We start from the raw sequence: 16,538 nt of genomic DNA, 5'->3' as shown, positions 1-16,538 counted from the left end.
TGTAGATTTTCTAGTAAAATTTAAATTATTAACTTCTAGTAAGGAGTAGAAAACTTGAACAGAACAATAACCATAATAAAATTTAAACGTATTTTAAAATGTGTACTATTTTAAAGATTGTATGTGGTTATAACTGAGTTTTAGCTAATTTTTGCACTAATAATGATTATGCAATTTATTCAGATCCTAGGAAAAGATGGAATGCTCTCTAATTAATTTTGTCTAACGAGTATAAAATCTGATAAAGACAGGCCAAAAGAAAAGTATCATTTGTGTTAAAAGATAAACTGAGGCATGTTACAATTTTCAAGAGTTTATCTGAACATACAGAGATTTGAGTCAGGCAGAGTTAAACTGAAGGGGTTAGGAGTGATCCACAAACGAGCTACTGGAGGGATTTCTGCGGAGAGATGTTTATGGAGAAGACTGAGAAGCAAAGCAAAGTAATTATTTGGTGATAACTTAAGCACTTGCCTTGTTTGGAAAAGCTAAGTTGGCTGTTTGTGACTGGATGTTCTTAAGTTTTATTTTCTCCAATTTGAGTCATTGACTGGGTTAGATTTTGGTTTGCTTATGTATGGAACCAAGGCATTAGAGCCACCTCAATTTGATGGCCTCCTTGCTTAATTACTTTAACATTTGTGATTGATTATAGATGCAAAAATTTCAAATAAAAGGATGATTTCAACAATGTAGTATACAATTTGTACAGTGAATTTGTCAAAGATTCCTTAATGGAAGAACATTAAGAAATCCAGTGACAAAATGCATTGCATGAACAAATTAAAGGAGAAAAAAGAAAAAACATATATTAAATGATGCCAGTAGGATAATTGGTAGACAGAACAATGCTTCCCCCCTCCCAAGATGTCCAAGTCCTAATCCCCAGGACCTGTGTATGACTATGTTATTTTACATGGCTAAATGAGACTTTGCAGATATACTTAAATTAAGGAGCTTTTGAGATGAGATTATCTTGGAATACCTGAGTAGGCCTAATGTAATCATGAAGTCCCTGTAAGAGGAAGACAAGAGGATCAGTCAGAGAGGAGATGTGAAGACAGAAGGAGAGGTTGGAATGATGTACTCTGAAGATGGAATAAGGTGCCATGAGCCAAGGAATACAGGTAGCTGATAGAAGCTGGAAAAGTCAATAGATTAACTCCCCCTACCCCTCCCCGTTCAGTGGTGCAAGGAGCACAAAATGTTCAAGAAGTATGAAGTCAGACAATTAAGTTCACAAATTCATTCTAGAAAAAGTGCTACATACCTCATTGCTGAATATCACTACAGTCACCTTCGAAGTGCTCCCCTTGGGAAGCTATGCACTGACCCCAGCACCTAGTCCACCCTTCAAAGCAATTTTGGAACTCTTTTTCTGGAATGGCCATCAGAGCTATCATCATATTGCCCTTGATGTCCTGGATGTCATCAAAATGTCTTCCTTTCAATATTTCCTTTATCTTTACATAAAGAAAGAAGTCATTGGGAGCCAGATCAGGTGAACAGGGAAGGTGATCCAATACAGTTATTTGTTTACTTGCTAAAAACATCAGTGCTGTGTGAGCTGGTGCATTGTTGTGATGCAAGAGCCATGAATTGTTGGCAAAAAGTTCAGATCGTCTAACTTTTTCATGCAGCCTTTTCAGCACTTCCAAATAGTAAACTTGGTTAACCATTTGTCCAGTTGGTACAAATTCATACTGAGTAATCCCTCTGATATTAAAAAAAAAAAAAAAAAAGGTTAGCAATCTCGTTGGAACAAGTTCACGGACTTAATTGTCTGACTTCGTATGCACATATATCATCAATGGTAAGAAACAACTTTGGAATGGGGCACATAGTATAGTTCTCTGCCAACCTCATTTAACAGAGACTATATTGTGGGTTTTACATAAAATCGCTGCTTCTGTTGCTGTCAGTTATTCAATTTAATTGGAGGAGAAATAGCAACTGGTTTTCTGGGAACACTAAAACAGTCATTAATTATGTCCCAGCAACAGCTGCTGAAGCTTGTTCTGGATTTTACACTGGTACTCTGCCTAAATAAAGCCTCATGCAGCTGATGTTCACCTATATTTGTTGTTACACAAAGTTATCAGTATAAATTGCCACTGCAACTAATTTTTCATGGCTTGCCAAACCAAGAAAAATGAAACTACTGAGACTGAATTAACAGCATCAAAAATTAAGCACATTTTCATAAACATATACCTTCCATAGGATCCAGCCAATCCACTGCTAAGTATCGATCTAAGAGAAATTAAAACAAAGATCTAGACAAAGACTTGTACCCAAATGTTCATGATAGCTTTATTTGTAATAGTCTCAAACTGGAAACAACACAACTATTCATCAACAGGTGATTGTATAAACAAATTATGGTACCCTTACTCAGCAATAAAAAGAAACAAACTACTACAACACACAACATGGATTAATCTCACAATATCTGAGCAAATGAAGCCAGATACCAAAGACATTGTATGATTCCACTTATATGAGGTCCTAAGACAAGCAAGGTGAGTGTAGGGAGATGGAAGTCAGAAGAGTGAGTACCTCAGCAGGGACAGTAGTCACTGTCTAGGAAGGAGCCAAGGACCTTTCTGAGGGAATAGAAATATTCTCTCTTGATCTGGGTGGTAGATACACAATTATATACATTTGATGCATACTTAAGATTTTTATATTTTACTATATGTAAATTATACCTCAATTTTTAAAAAGGGAAAGAGAAACAAAGAAATTAAAATAGCCCTTCAGTCATTAAGGAAGTGGGTGGGAAGTTTTAGAGACATTAGTCAGGGATAGAGTAAAGAAAAGGAAAGAAGTAATGATGGGTTAACAGCCTGATACCTGTCGAGTAATCAAAGGCCTACCAATATTTTAGACTTATGTGTAGGCTTTAAAATATGAGAACTATAAGATGAAAATTACCATTATAATCAAATGTCTCTAAAATTCAATGTGGCAGGTTTAATACTCAACATAATTTTATCTAGATATATAAAAATAATTTTGTAACCTTATGGTGGCATGAGAAAACCTCTTGGTCTCTCCCCCTAAAATTACAAGTTAGAGAACTACAATTCAACAAAGTATTCCTTGCTCAACACACAAACATGTCTGAGAGATGTGCACATTGAGACATCTGGAGGGGGGACAGCAGAGTGAGGAGGGTGGCAGGATGGAGGGAAGGATAGAGACAGGAGCTGCAGATGCATTCTGGTGCTTGCTGTGGTCACAGTGGACATGATAGAAGTGGCAGCCATGGAAGGTTAGGTTGCAACCGCCACTGTGCCGACCAGAGGGGCAGAGGCAGCAGCATTCCAGCCTGAGTGGCCAGTGCACATTGAGCCTGAGACCAGGGATAGGTGTAGAGAGGCAGTGGAAAGTGTGGTGGCTGTGGTTGAGCATCCACCATCACCAGGGAACTATTGCTGCAGAAGCATGAATCTACTTCCCCCACTGTCCCATAGTCTGCCCAGCATTATAACCCTCCCTTGGCAGGTCAGGAAGGGGCAGAAGCAGCATTCCAGCCTAAGTGGCCTATACTCATTGCAGTGAAACCCAGTAGAAAAAAAACAAAGCTGCAGGCCCAAGAACATGCCTCCTCCCATTCACCCTTCCCCTATCCATCAGTAGAACCCAGTAGAGGCAGCTGGGCCACCTCAGATAGTGTGGCACAGCTAGTGACTTCTGGTCGCAGGGAAACAGTGCCAGGAACTCACAGGTACCAAGCCTCATTGCCCATGTTCTGAGACCACGCAATCCAGTCATACAGGGGATACCCACCTCCCTAGGGAATACGGGGCATTTTCCATGGCAAAGGTGACACGGCCCCACAGAGATCCCACAAGTCAAACTAGACCAGGTAAGAGGAAACAAACTTGCACTATAGCACAATCTACTGAAAAACAAAAGAGAGACTTCTACTTATCAACCTGCTAAGTGGTTAAAAGCAAAACAGAAAGATTTCAATCTCTCAAATGCTCAGACAGAGAAATAATCCATGAAGTACTATGAATAACCAAGGTAACAAAGTAGCTCAGGAAAAAAATGAAAAGGCTCCAGAAAATAAACTAAAAGACATGGAAATATGTGATTTAAATGACAGAGAATTCAAAATTGCAGTTCTAAAAAAGTCACAAGATACAAGAAAACTCCGAAAGGCAGTTCAATGAACACAGGAATAAAATCAATGAACAGAGGGAATAGTTCACTGAAGAGACTGAAACTGAAAAAAACAACAACAACAAAACATAAAGCTAGAATTGAGACACATATCATAAAAAATAGGAAATGGAGGGGGGAAAAATCATAGAATACCCCGAAAGTAAAATAAAGGACAGAAACACAAGGGAAAAGAAACTGGAGACACAGAGCAAGCACAGAACAAAAGATAAAATGGCCATAGGAAGTCCTCATAGATCAATAATCACTCTAAATGTAAATGATCTAAACTCACCAATTAAAAGCACAGAACAGTGGAAGGGATGAAAAAACAAGACTCAACTGTATGTTGCCTTCAGGAGACCCATCTCAGCTACAAAGACAAACATAGACTCAAATGAAGGGGTGGAAGGAGATACTCCAAGCAAATGGCTTCCAGACAAAGGCAGATAAATAGTTGTCTTATATCTGACAAACTAGATTTCAAGACAAAAAAGGTAACGAGAGACAAAAATGGACATTTTATAATGATAAAAAGGACAATACACCAAGAAGACAAAACACTTTTCAATACATGTGCAGCAGCCTGGGAGCACCAATATATAAAGCAAGTACTAACAGTCCTAAAGGGAGAAACTGGCAAAAATACAGTTCTAGTAGGGGATGTAAATACTCCATTGACAACAATGGATAGATCATTGAAACAGAAAATCAATAAGGAAATATTGACCTTAAATGATACATTAGACCAAGTGGACATAATCCATATTTACAGGGCTTTCCATCCCCAAACAAGAGACTATATATTCTTCCCTACTGCACATGGAACATTCTCAAGGATAGACTGCATTTGAGGGCACAATGCTAGTCTCAATAAATTTAAGAAGACTGAAATCATACCAAGCTTATTCTCTGACCACAATTGTATGAAACTAGAAATCAACTACAAAAAGAAAGGTGGAGAAACCACAAATACGTGCAGATTTAACAACATGCTACTGAACAACTATTGTGACAAAGAATAAATAAAAGAAGAGATCGAAAGATGCAGAGAGACAAATGAGAATGACAATACATCAAAAATTTTGGGATGCAGATATCTAGTCAAGATGGCACAGTAGGTAAACACTGCGCTTACCTTTTCTCACGACCACATCAAAATTACAACTAAACCACAAAACAACCATCATTGAGAATCACCTAAAATTTTGCTGAACAAAGCCCTATAACTAAGGACATGCTGAAGAAGCCACCTCAAGACTGGTAGGAGGGGCGGAGATGCAGAACAGAGGTCCCAAACCCGCGTGTGACCATTAAAAATCAGAAGGGATATCTTGGCTGCAGAGGTCCCCCTGCAAGGGGTCGTGGCCCCTCCCCAGCCCAGGGTTCTAGTCCTGGGGAGAGAAGTCCCATAATTTCTGGCTGTGAAAACCAGCAGGGGTTGTAGCTGAGTGAGACGGGAGACTGGAGTCCCAGGCGCTCCTCTTAAAGGGACTGAGCGTGGACTTGCTCACCGACTGAATCACTGGCTGTGAGCTCCAGCGCTGGGGCAGCAGCTGAAAAGGCAGCAGGAACATTCTGGCCTGACAATTAAGGTCTGACAATTACATTTGCAAACTCATCCTAGAAAAAGAGCTACATACCTCATTGCTGAATATCACTATGGTCAACTTCAAAGTACTCCCCTTGGGAAGCTATGTACTGATGCCAGTGCCTAGTCCACCCTTCAAGGCAATTTTGGAACTCTTTTTCTGGAATGGCCATCAGAGCTGTCATCGTATTACACTTGATGTCCTGAATATCATCAAAATGTTTTCCTTTCAATATTTCCTTTAACTTTAGGTAAAAAAAGAAGTCACTGGGGTCCATATCAGGTGAGTAGGAAGGGTGTGCCAACACAGTTGTTTGTTTACTGGCTAGAAACTCCCTCACAGACAGTGCCGCGTGAGCTGGTGCGTTGTTGTGATGCAAGAGCCATGAATTGTTGTTAAAAAGTTCAGGTCGTTTTCTTATAACTTTTTCATGCATCCTTTTCAGCACTTCCAAATAGTAAACTTGGTTAACTGTTCAGTTGAGACAAATTCATAATGAATAATCGCTCTGATATTAAAAAAGTTTAGCAACATCATTTTGACTCTTGATTTGGATTGACAGAACTTTTTTGTGGAGAATTGGCTGACTTACATTGTGCACTTTGATGCTTTGTTTCAGGGTCATATTGGTACATGCATGCTTCGTCACCAGTGATAACATGGCCCAATACACTGTCTTGCCTCTCCAAAAGGTCTTGCAAACTTTGACTCTCCTTTGCTTGTGTTCATCAGTGAGCTCCTTCAGGACCATTTTTGCACACACCTTTCTCATGCCAAGATTTTCAGTTAAGATTTTCCTGTTTCTCTATCAATGTTTACTTTGTCTGCTATGCTTCTCACAGACAGCCAATGATTTTGACACACAATTTGACAAATTTTTGCAATGTTTTCATCTGTTCTGCTTGTTACTGGCTGCCCTGACCTCTCTTCATCAGTGAGGCATTATCTCCCCCCAGAAAAATGTCTAATCCATTTTGGATGAAAACATTTTCAATGTTTAATCCAAATGTTTTAATCCACACTGCCATTTTCTTCATGGCATTATCCCCATAAATTTGGACTAACATGTCACTGATTTCATTGCCCCTCTTGCCAAGTTTAACAAGAAATTTAATGTTTGTTCATTGCTCTAATTCAAGATCAGACATTCTCACGATGGCATAAAAAACATGCAACAACAATAATGAATGCCACTCAGCATAAATGCCACATAAATGTTATAAGCAATTTGTAAAACACTAAGCAGAGAAAGATCTGGAATTGTTAAGACTAAAAGTAATGATTTGTTAAGCTCAGATAAAAAGAAATCTGGAGATTTTAAACCATTCATAGGCCTGTACCTGAAGAATGAGGTTACACAGGAATGTTACTTTCTAAGTTAATTTGTTCTGTAATTCTATTTCTTAATAAATTTAATTACTTTTATAAATTTTCTAAGTTCCATAGTAAAAATCAAATGTAGAGAAGACCTTTAGATGACGAAAAGCAAGTACCTACATCTCCCTTTAAAAAATTAATTTATTTTGTAATTACAGTTGACATACAATATATTAGTTTCAGTTGTACAACATGGTGATTAGACATTTACGTACCTCACAAAGTGATCACTGCAATAAGTCTAATACCTATCTGACATCATACATAGTTATTACAACAATATTATTGACTATATTCCCTATTCTGTACTTTACATCCCTGTGACTAGTTTCATAACTGGCAAATTGTACTTATTAATCCCTTCATCATTTTTACCCCTCCCATCTGGAAAAAACAATAATTTCCCTGTATCTATGAGTTTGTTTTTGTTTTGTTTGTTCGTTTATTTTGTATTTTTTAGATTCCACAAGTAGGTGAAGTCACGTGGTATTTATCTTTTTCTGTCTGACTTATTTCACTTAGCATAATAACCTCTAGGTCCATCCATGGTGGTGCCTTTCGTTTCTTTTTCTTTTCTGATTGCTCTGGCTAGAATATCCAATACCAAATTGAATAAAAGTGGTGAACGGGGACATACTTGTCTTTTTCCTGGTCTTAAAGGAAAAGTTTTCAGCTTTCCACTATTGAGTATGACGTTAGCTGTGGGTTTATCATATATGTACTTTATTAGGTTGAGGTATTTTCACTCTACCCCACTTTGCTGAGAGTGTTTATTATTAATGGATGTTGGATATTGTCAAATGCTTTGTCTACATCTGTTGATATGATCATATGGTATTTATCATTTTTTAATGGGTATATCATGTTAATTGATTTGTGGATATTGTACAAACTTTGCATTCCAGGAATCAATCCCACTTGATCAAGGTGTATGATCTTGTTAATATATTGCTGAATTCGGTTTGCTAGTATTTTGTTGAGGATTTTTCCATTTATGTTCATCAAGGATATTGGCCTATAATTTTTTTTTGTAATGTCTTTGTCTGGTTTTGATATCAGGATACTGCTTGTCTCATGAGTTGGAAGTCTTCCCTCCTCTTCAATTTTTTGGAATAGTTTGAGAAGGATAGGTATCAATTCTTCTTTAAGTGCTTGGCAAAATTCACCTGTGAAACCATCTGGTCTAGAACTTTTATTTGTTTGGGAATTTTTTTGATTACTGATTTGATTATGTTAGTTGTTATTGGTCTATTCAGATTTTCTTTTTCTACATGACTCAGTCTTGGATGTTTCTAGGAATTTATCCATGTCTTCCAGATTGTCCAATTTGCTGGCATATAACTGTTTGTATTTTCTCAAAACCCTTGTATTTCTGTGGTGTGAGTTGTCACTTCTCTTTCATTTCTCATTTTATTTATTTAGGCCCTCTCTGTTTTTTTTTTTTCTGGCTAAAGGTTTATCAATTTTGTTTATCTTTTCAAATAACAAGCTCTTGGTTTCATTGATCTTTTCTATTGTTTTTCAGGCTCTCTTTCATCTATTTCCACTCTGATCTTTATAATTTCCTTTATTCTACTAACGTTGGGCTTTTTTTCTTCTTTCTCCAGTTCCTTTAGGTAGAAGGTTAGGTTGTTTAAGATCTTTCTTGTTTCTTGAGGTAGGCATGTATTGCTATGAATTTCCCTCTTAGGAGTGGTTTGGCTGTGTCCCATAGATTTTTGGATCATTGTGTTTTCATTTTAATTTTCTCAATGTGTCTTTGACTTCTTCCTTGATCTCGTTGTTAACCCATTATTCATTGTTCAATAGCATGTAGTTTAGCCTTGATGTATTTGTATATTTTTGCTTTTTTCTTGTTATTGATTTCTAGTTTCATACCATTGTGATCTGGGAAGATGTTAGATATAATTTTAATATTTTTAAATTTACTAATACTTGTTTTGTGGCCTAACATGTAGTCTATCCTGGAAAATGTTGCTTTTGGGTGAAATATTTTAAAAATAACAATTAAGTCCATCTTGTCTAATGTGTCATTTAAAGCTGTTTCCTTGTTGATTTTCTGTCTACATGATCTATCCATTAATGTCAATGGGGTGTTAATGTCCCCTACTATTATTGCATTACTGTTGACCTTTCCCTTTATGTCTATCAATATTTATCTATTTAGGTGCCCCTATGTTGGGTGCATAGATGTTTACATGTGTTATATCCTCTTTTTGGATCGATCCCTTTATCGTTATGAAATGCCCTTCTTTGTCTCTTGTCACAGCCTTTGTTTTAAAGCCTATTTTGTCTGATACAATTATTGCTACCTCAGCTTTTTTATTCATTTCCATTTGCATGAAACATCTTTTTCTAACCTTTTATTTTCAGTCTGTGTGTGTTTTTCAATCTGAAGTGGGTCTCTTGAAGGCATTATACATATAGGCCTTGTTTTTTATCCATTCAGCCACCCTATGTCTTTTGTTTGATGCATTTATTCCATTTACCTATACAGTAATTATTGATAGATATGTAGTTATTGCTTTTATTGTTGTCTGTTTTTGTAGTTCTCTTTCTTTCTTATTATTTTGTTCTCTTCTCTTGTATGCTGATGAGTTTCTATAGTGTTATATGAACCCAAACAGGCCCACACCAAGACACACCATAATTAAAATGCCAAAACTTAAAGACAAAGAGAAATTTAAAAGTAGCAAGAGAAAAGTAGTTAGTCATCCACAATAGAGATCCCATAAGACTATCAGCTTTTTCTTTTTCTGCCCCCCACCTTTCTCCCATTCCCTCCCACCCCAACTCCAGTTCAAGTCATTGTTTCTAAGTCTAGTTGTGTAGGACACAGCTCCCTGACCCACGCTGGTATTTTGAGCCTTGTGTTTCCCCCAGCTGAGGCAGTTGGTCGCCAGTGGTCAGCCAGCCGCTCATGGCAGCACACGATAGTCCATGGCAGCACATAGTAGCCCACGGCAGCTCACAGCAGCCTAGCTCCGGGGAGAGCTGTTATTCATAATCTTCGCTTGTAGAGGGCGCAGCTCACTGGCCCATGTGGGAATCCAACCAGCAACCTAGGTGTTTGGAGCTTGGTGCTCCAACCACCTGAGCCACCGGACCAGCCCTATCAGCTATTTCAACAGAAACTTTGCAGTTTGGATTCCTTTATCTTTATTTATTGTATAGCTCTTATAGATTTTTAGTTTGTAGTTACCATGTCCTTCATGTATGCCATTTATGTTTTTAGCATTCTATTTTAATGTGATGGTATCTTAAATTTGAATACATTCTAAATCACTACAATTTTTATTCACCCCCTCCACATTGTTTTTATCATTTTTAAACTTCTTTTGCATGTTTTTTTCTGTCCTTTAATTTATTTTTGTAATTACACAGTACCTTCTAATTTTTCTTTTAACCTTTTTGTTAGCTTTACACTTTGTTGATCCACTGCTTTTATTGTTTGCCCTTGTCAGTGATATTTTTTTTAATTTCTTATTTTCTTATTCATTTTTTATTTTTTTCTTTTCTACTTAAAGAAGTCCCTTTAACATTTCTTGTAATACTGATTTGGTGGTGATGACCTTCTAGTTTTTTCTTGCCTGGGGAATTCTTTATCACTCCTTTGATTCTAAATGATAGACTTTCTGGGTAATCTTGGTTGCAGACTTTTTTTTTTTTTGGATGAGGAAAGACAAATATTTCTTAAGAAATTTAAAGACTCAGGTCTGGAGAACTAGAACCCCATGAGAGAAATCTCTGCAGGGCCATAGTTCAAGGCAATTCCACATGAAGGGGGTTGGGCTCTCCACTCAGCTGGGGGAAGGTCCAGAGCTCCATGGAACCTCCCAGCCAGCCCACCTACAGGTGGCTCCCACAGTGTCTGACCCATCCTGCCGGTGCTGGGAGCAGCAGAAGTGGCAGATCCAGGGGTGGCTGAGTCACCTGCTAGAGCTCTTCAAAGAAGGCCACTTGGGATTTGGCGCTCTGCAAGGTGAGTTTGAGGGCTCAAATGTAGATAGGTCTTCTGCCTTGGGCTTGAGGCTTTTTAATGGTATTGTGCTTGCTGCTGGTGCCAACCCCGCTGGAGTTCTCGTTATGCAGACTATCCAAGGCCGTCTCCCTCTCTTTCAGTTTCAGGGCCTCAATCTCAGTCTTGAGTTTATTGAGCTGCTTCCGCAGATGCTTCCTCTTCTCCATATACTCCACTTTCTCTTTCTCTGTCTCCATGGAAAGCCACTTCATGTCAGTATCCTTGAAGTCGAACGACAGGCTGTCACCAATGAGATTGAAGTTTGGTATGTCAGGAGGCAAAGATGCTGGGATTGGGTTCACGGACGGGTATGTGGGCTTGGTGGTGATTCCAGGACTTTTGCTTGGCTCTTCGCGAGCTTCCGACACGTCCTGCTTCCGCTGATCAGCCTCCTCGGCCCTCCTCTCTGACTCCTCAGCCATCTTCAGTGCCAGGACCTCAGCCTCTAGCACCTTCTGTTCCATCAGGAGTTTCTCTTCCTCCATCCGAATGGCCATGGCCTTGATGCGTTGCATTTCCTGTTCAGCCTCTGCGGCCTTCTGTGCCAGGAGTTTTGTCTCCTCCTCAGTGATTTGGGCTTTTTCTGCCAACAGGTCAGCCGTCTCTTCAGACCGCATGAGTGCTTCGTTGGCCATTGTCACTTATTCTTTCATCTGCAACAGCCTCCTCTCCAACTTGCCCCTCGTGAGTTCAGCCTCCTCCCTCATCTTCTTCTCTCGAGCAAGGCGCTGCTCCTCCATCTCTTTCTAGCTTTCTCTTCCCTGGGCTTTCATCTGCTGAACTTCCAAAGAATCGGCCTTCCTTCTCTTCATGAAAGGGTCATGGTTCCCAATACAGAGCTGAAGAATCAGTTTATTAACATGAAGCTTTGAGGAGTTAAACTTGAAGATATCAATTTTCTTATCCAATGGTTTAATCATAAACTCCTTGTCACTGTATAAGATGTTTCGGATTTCATTCCATGGGAAGGAGATCTTGGGGTCAGCCTGTTCTCAGAGTCATAGATGTGAAGCCCCAGAGCATCCACTCCAAGCAGCAGCTCTGTGCCCTTTTTATTCCGGATTGCAAAGTAGTTCACGCCGTACATTTCCAGGTCCTGAGCTACCTTCAAATATTCCATTTCAGTTTCATCCCTGGCTCGGCCTCGGTGTTCTGTGTACCAGGTTGTAATCCTCTCCTCCCACATTTCTGGAGTCATTTGATACAGATTTATTACGTTTTTGGGAAGCAATTCCTCTTGGGCCCAAAATCCCTGCTTGTGAACAGAGGGGTCGTAGTCATCGTACTTAGCCTGGACGGCGTAAGAAGCCAGGAGCACAGAAGCCTTGGGAGGGCAGCAGATCTTTTCATCTAAAGTCTTCTTTACCTGCCAGAAGAATAAATGTGTGATCTCCTGAACCAGCTCCTCCTTGGCATTCTCAGGATAAAATTTGGTGAGGAAGTGAAAGGTGACTGGCTCTTCCTTTGAAACATCATGATCCAGCACCTTCTTGTCCATTTTGAGCCAGGCCACGGTGTCCTTGATTGTGTACTGCAGTCCAAAGAACCAGGATTCCCGAAGCCCCACGGTCTGGCACACCAAATCAAATAGGCCCTTCCCTTTCCACTTCATCTCGCAATTAAACTCCATCTCAGTGTCCATGGTGACGATTTGCATGGTGAACATCTTGGGCTGCTTCCTCTTGAGTGAGCTGAAGCTCATGAGGGAAGCGATGGCCCCGGCCATGGTGGGGGGCTTAGGCCTGGGACCCTCGCATCCCGAGGCCAGAGCTTTGGGACTGTTAGCCCCCCTGGATGAGCTGCATAGGCCTCAGGGCCACCATGGTGGCTGGTCGGCCAGCCTGGGAGCTGTCTGAGCCGTGGGGGCCCCAAGCGGCCAGCATGGGCCGTGAGGACCCTGCCCCAGAAGCGGAAAGGGAGAGTTGTGGTCTGAGACCCTACAGCTGTAGGAAGGGAACGCCTGGTTGTAGACTTTTGCCTTTCATCACTTTGACTATTTCATGTTATTCTCTTCTGGCCAGCAGAGTTTCTGTTGAAAAAGCTGATAGTCCTATGGAAGCTCCATTGACTATTTTTCTCCTGCTACTTTTAAGATTCTCTGTCTTTAACTTTTGGTATTTTAATTATGGCATCTTCGTGCCGGCCCATTTGGATTCATATTGTTTGGGATTCTCTGTCCTTTTTGGACTTGTATGTCTATTTCCATTGCCAGATTAGGGAAGTTTTCAGTCATTATTTCTTCAAATAGGTTTTCAATCCCTTCTTCTCTTCTTCTTCTGGGACCCCTATTATGTGACTGTTGGTATGCTAGATGTTGTCCCAGAGGTTCCTTAAACTGTCCTAATTTTTAGGATTCTTTTTTTCTGTTTGCTGTTTTGATTGGGTGACCTCTGCTACCTTGTCTTACAGATTGCTGATTTGATCCTGTACTTCATCTCATTGGCTGTTGATTCCCTCTAGTGCATTCTTCATTTCAGTTATTATAATCTTCAGTTATGATTGGTTTTTATTTTTATAATAGCTTTTTTCTTCTTTTTTTTTAGAAGGGCACAGTTCACAGTGGCCCATGCAGGGATCAAACCGACAATCTTGGTGTTATTAGCACCACGCTCTGACCAACAGAGCTAACTGGCCATCTTCTATAATCTCCTTTTTTGATGGTTTCTTTGTTGAAGTTCTCACTGAGTTCTTTTATTCTACTCTGAAGTTCATTGAGCATTGTTGTTACCAGTGTTTTGAACTCTGTAGATTGCTTGCCTCATTTTGTCTTCTTTTTCTGGAGGTTCCCCCCTCCCCATTCTTTCATTTTGGATATGTCTCCTCATTTTGGCTCACTTGCTGTATTTGTTTCTACTTGTATGTATTTAGTAGATCCGCTACATCTCTTAGTCTTTGACAAAGTGGCCTTATGTAGAAGGTGCCCTCTGAGGTTCAGGGGCAGACTCCCTTTCAACTGAGCTGGGTGCTCCAGGGGTGTCTCCTGAGTGGGTTGTGTTTACCCTCCTGTTGTAGTTGGACCTCAATTGCTCCTGGCACATCAATGGGTGGGTTTGACTCTCAGGATGACTGGATCTGAGGGCTGTGACTACAGAAAATGAGCTTTCATGTGTAGGCTGACCCTACGGAGCAGAAGTCACTTTAGTGGGGTCCTGATGCCAGCTGAGGCCCCTTCCATGTGTCAGTTGTGGATGACTGGGTGGTGCTCTGGTGCAGTCTGAATCTTGTTACCAAGTGTGTTGGGTCTGGAGACTCTTGGGAGGGTCTCCTGTGTAGGCCAAGGTCAGTCACCACTTGTATAGGGCTGGAGCCCCTTAGTAGAAGCTACAAAGTGATCTATGATTGGTTGCTAATTGTGTTGTGCACAGAGGTGCTTGGGAGAGGATACACTGTGAACCACGGCCAGCTGCCAATTCTGTGGGCTTGGTGCCCTTTGGTGGGCATTACAATGCAAGCTGAGGCCAGCTGCCACTTGTGCCTGGCTTGTTGTCGCTTAGTTGGGAATTGTTATAGGCCAGGACTGGCTGCTGCTCATGCCACGTTTGGAGCTGCCTAATGGGAGTTAAAATGCAACTTGAGTCTGGTCACCACTTGTGCTAGGTTTGGACCCATTTGGCAGGAACTTCAATGTACATGAAGGTTGGCTGCTGCTTATATGGGGTTTGTGTACCTTTGAGACAGTCTGTAGCATGAGGGCAGCCACCACTTGTGAGGGATTTGAAGACTTTTGAGAAAGTCTGCAGCACAAGCCTAAGACAGTCACCACTTGCTTGGGGTTTGTGGTCCTATGAATGAGTCTGCAGCATGAGCCAAGGCAGTCTGTTCCTGCGAAGGAGCTGCTGGAAGAGGCTCAGGCTGGGCAAGTGAGTGGGTGGGGCAAACAGTATTAGCCAGAGCACAGATTTGATGCCTACCTGTGCCAGGCTGGCTGGCTGAAAGGAGAGCTCAACAAAGGAAGTTCCTGCCAGCACTTCTGTCCCCAGAAGGATGCCCCACCCCCTGCCTTGCCAGCCCGCAGCTGAAGTTAGTCAATTTAGTTCCCTCCTGTATGTCCCTGGTCCTTCTTGAGCTGTTCCCCCTGCACTGGAGCTTGGAGTGAGTGAGTCTGTGCACTAGCCCCTTAAGAGCAGCATATGTTGGTCTCCCATAGCCCTTTCTCTCTCTGGCACACAATTCCCACTGGTTTTCACAGCCTGATGTTATGGGGATTCCTCTTCCTGGCACTGACGCCCTGGGCTGGGGAGCCTGGTGTGAGGATGGGACCTCTCGCTCCTCAGGGGACCTCCACAACTAAGATATCTCTCCCATTTCTTAATCACACCATGGATATGGGACCTGCCCAATCTGCATCTCTGCCCCTCCTGCCAATCTTAACATATATTTTTTATATCCTTAGTTATAGGAATTTTATTCAGCTAGTCTTCAGGTGGTTCTGTGATGGCAGTTCTATATAATTTAGTTGTAATTTTGATGTGATCATGGGAGGAGGCAATCCCAGCATTTACCTAATCCCCCATCTTTTTTTCCTTCATTATGCATTTTACGTATCAATATGTGCATGTTTCATTTTTACAGTTATAAATTTTCTAGTCTGTTATAACTAATTCCCCATCTTGACCAGAAGTCAAAATAGCAGTGCTTAAAGAGTGGTTTGGGAAATTCTAGGCATCCCTTAGATCAAAATTATTTACATAATAATTCCAAGACTTTCCTTTCCTTTTTCACGCTCATTTTCTCATGTATAAAGTGGGGTTTCCCAGTCTACATGACCTGTGACATTGCTACAAACTGAATGCAGAAGCAAATGAGAATCCATCTTCCATTAAACCATTAAAGGTATTTGCAAAAGTGTACAACAATGCCACTCTTCCCATTAAGTATTTTTGTTTTAGAAAATAATTATTTTTCATAAAATGCTACTTATGTTAACATTTAATAAATGTATTAATTTTTAAATGAATTTAAAAGTTTTAAAAATTTCAGTTTGAGAATTGCTGTTGCAAAATGCTCCACTGTCTTAGGTCAGATTCCCTGGAACACAGAACGTGAGATGGAAATTTATGATGAGGGTTATTAGGAAGAGCTGTTGGGAATATTATTTGTAAGGAAATGAGGGAAGCAGAATTGAGTGGAAGGTAAAACTGAACTGTGATGAAGTTGTAATCCTTTGGGGAGGTCTAGAACTAAGATGGCTCTTCAGACTTGTTCTAAATTGAGCCAAGGGGGGCCAGGATGCCCTCAGGGAGGCAGTGTAACCTTTCATAATGCAGCTGGCTTCATCCAAGAGAAATTCCTACTTAGAGGAACTTGTGAGTTGTCAGTAGTCCAGATTCTCAGCAGTTGGTAGCACAAGTGCCTCAGTGCTGAGGGGGGAATCT

At 40.6% G+C, this 16,538-nt stretch overlaps 1 pseudogene; it reads right to left on the bottom strand.

The window, feature by feature from the left end:
- Positions 1-9,943: 9,943 nt before the first annotated feature.
- LOC148757568 (merlin pseudogene) lies at positions 9,944-15,898 on the bottom strand (annotated as a pseudogene).
- Between the last annotated feature and the right edge of the window lie 640 nt (positions 15,899-16,538).

The sequence above is a fragment of the Rhinolophus sinicus genome, chromosome 8 (assembly GCF_057876585.1).
Source record: "Rhinolophus sinicus isolate RSI-liver-muscle chromosome 8, RSI-T2T, whole genome shotgun sequence".
In the NCBI taxonomy this organism is placed as follows: domain Eukaryota; kingdom Metazoa; phylum Chordata; class Mammalia; order Chiroptera; family Rhinolophidae; genus Rhinolophus; species Rhinolophus sinicus.
Note: the sequence above shows the minus strand (reverse complement) of the source record. Positions and strands in the feature narration are given on the sequence as shown.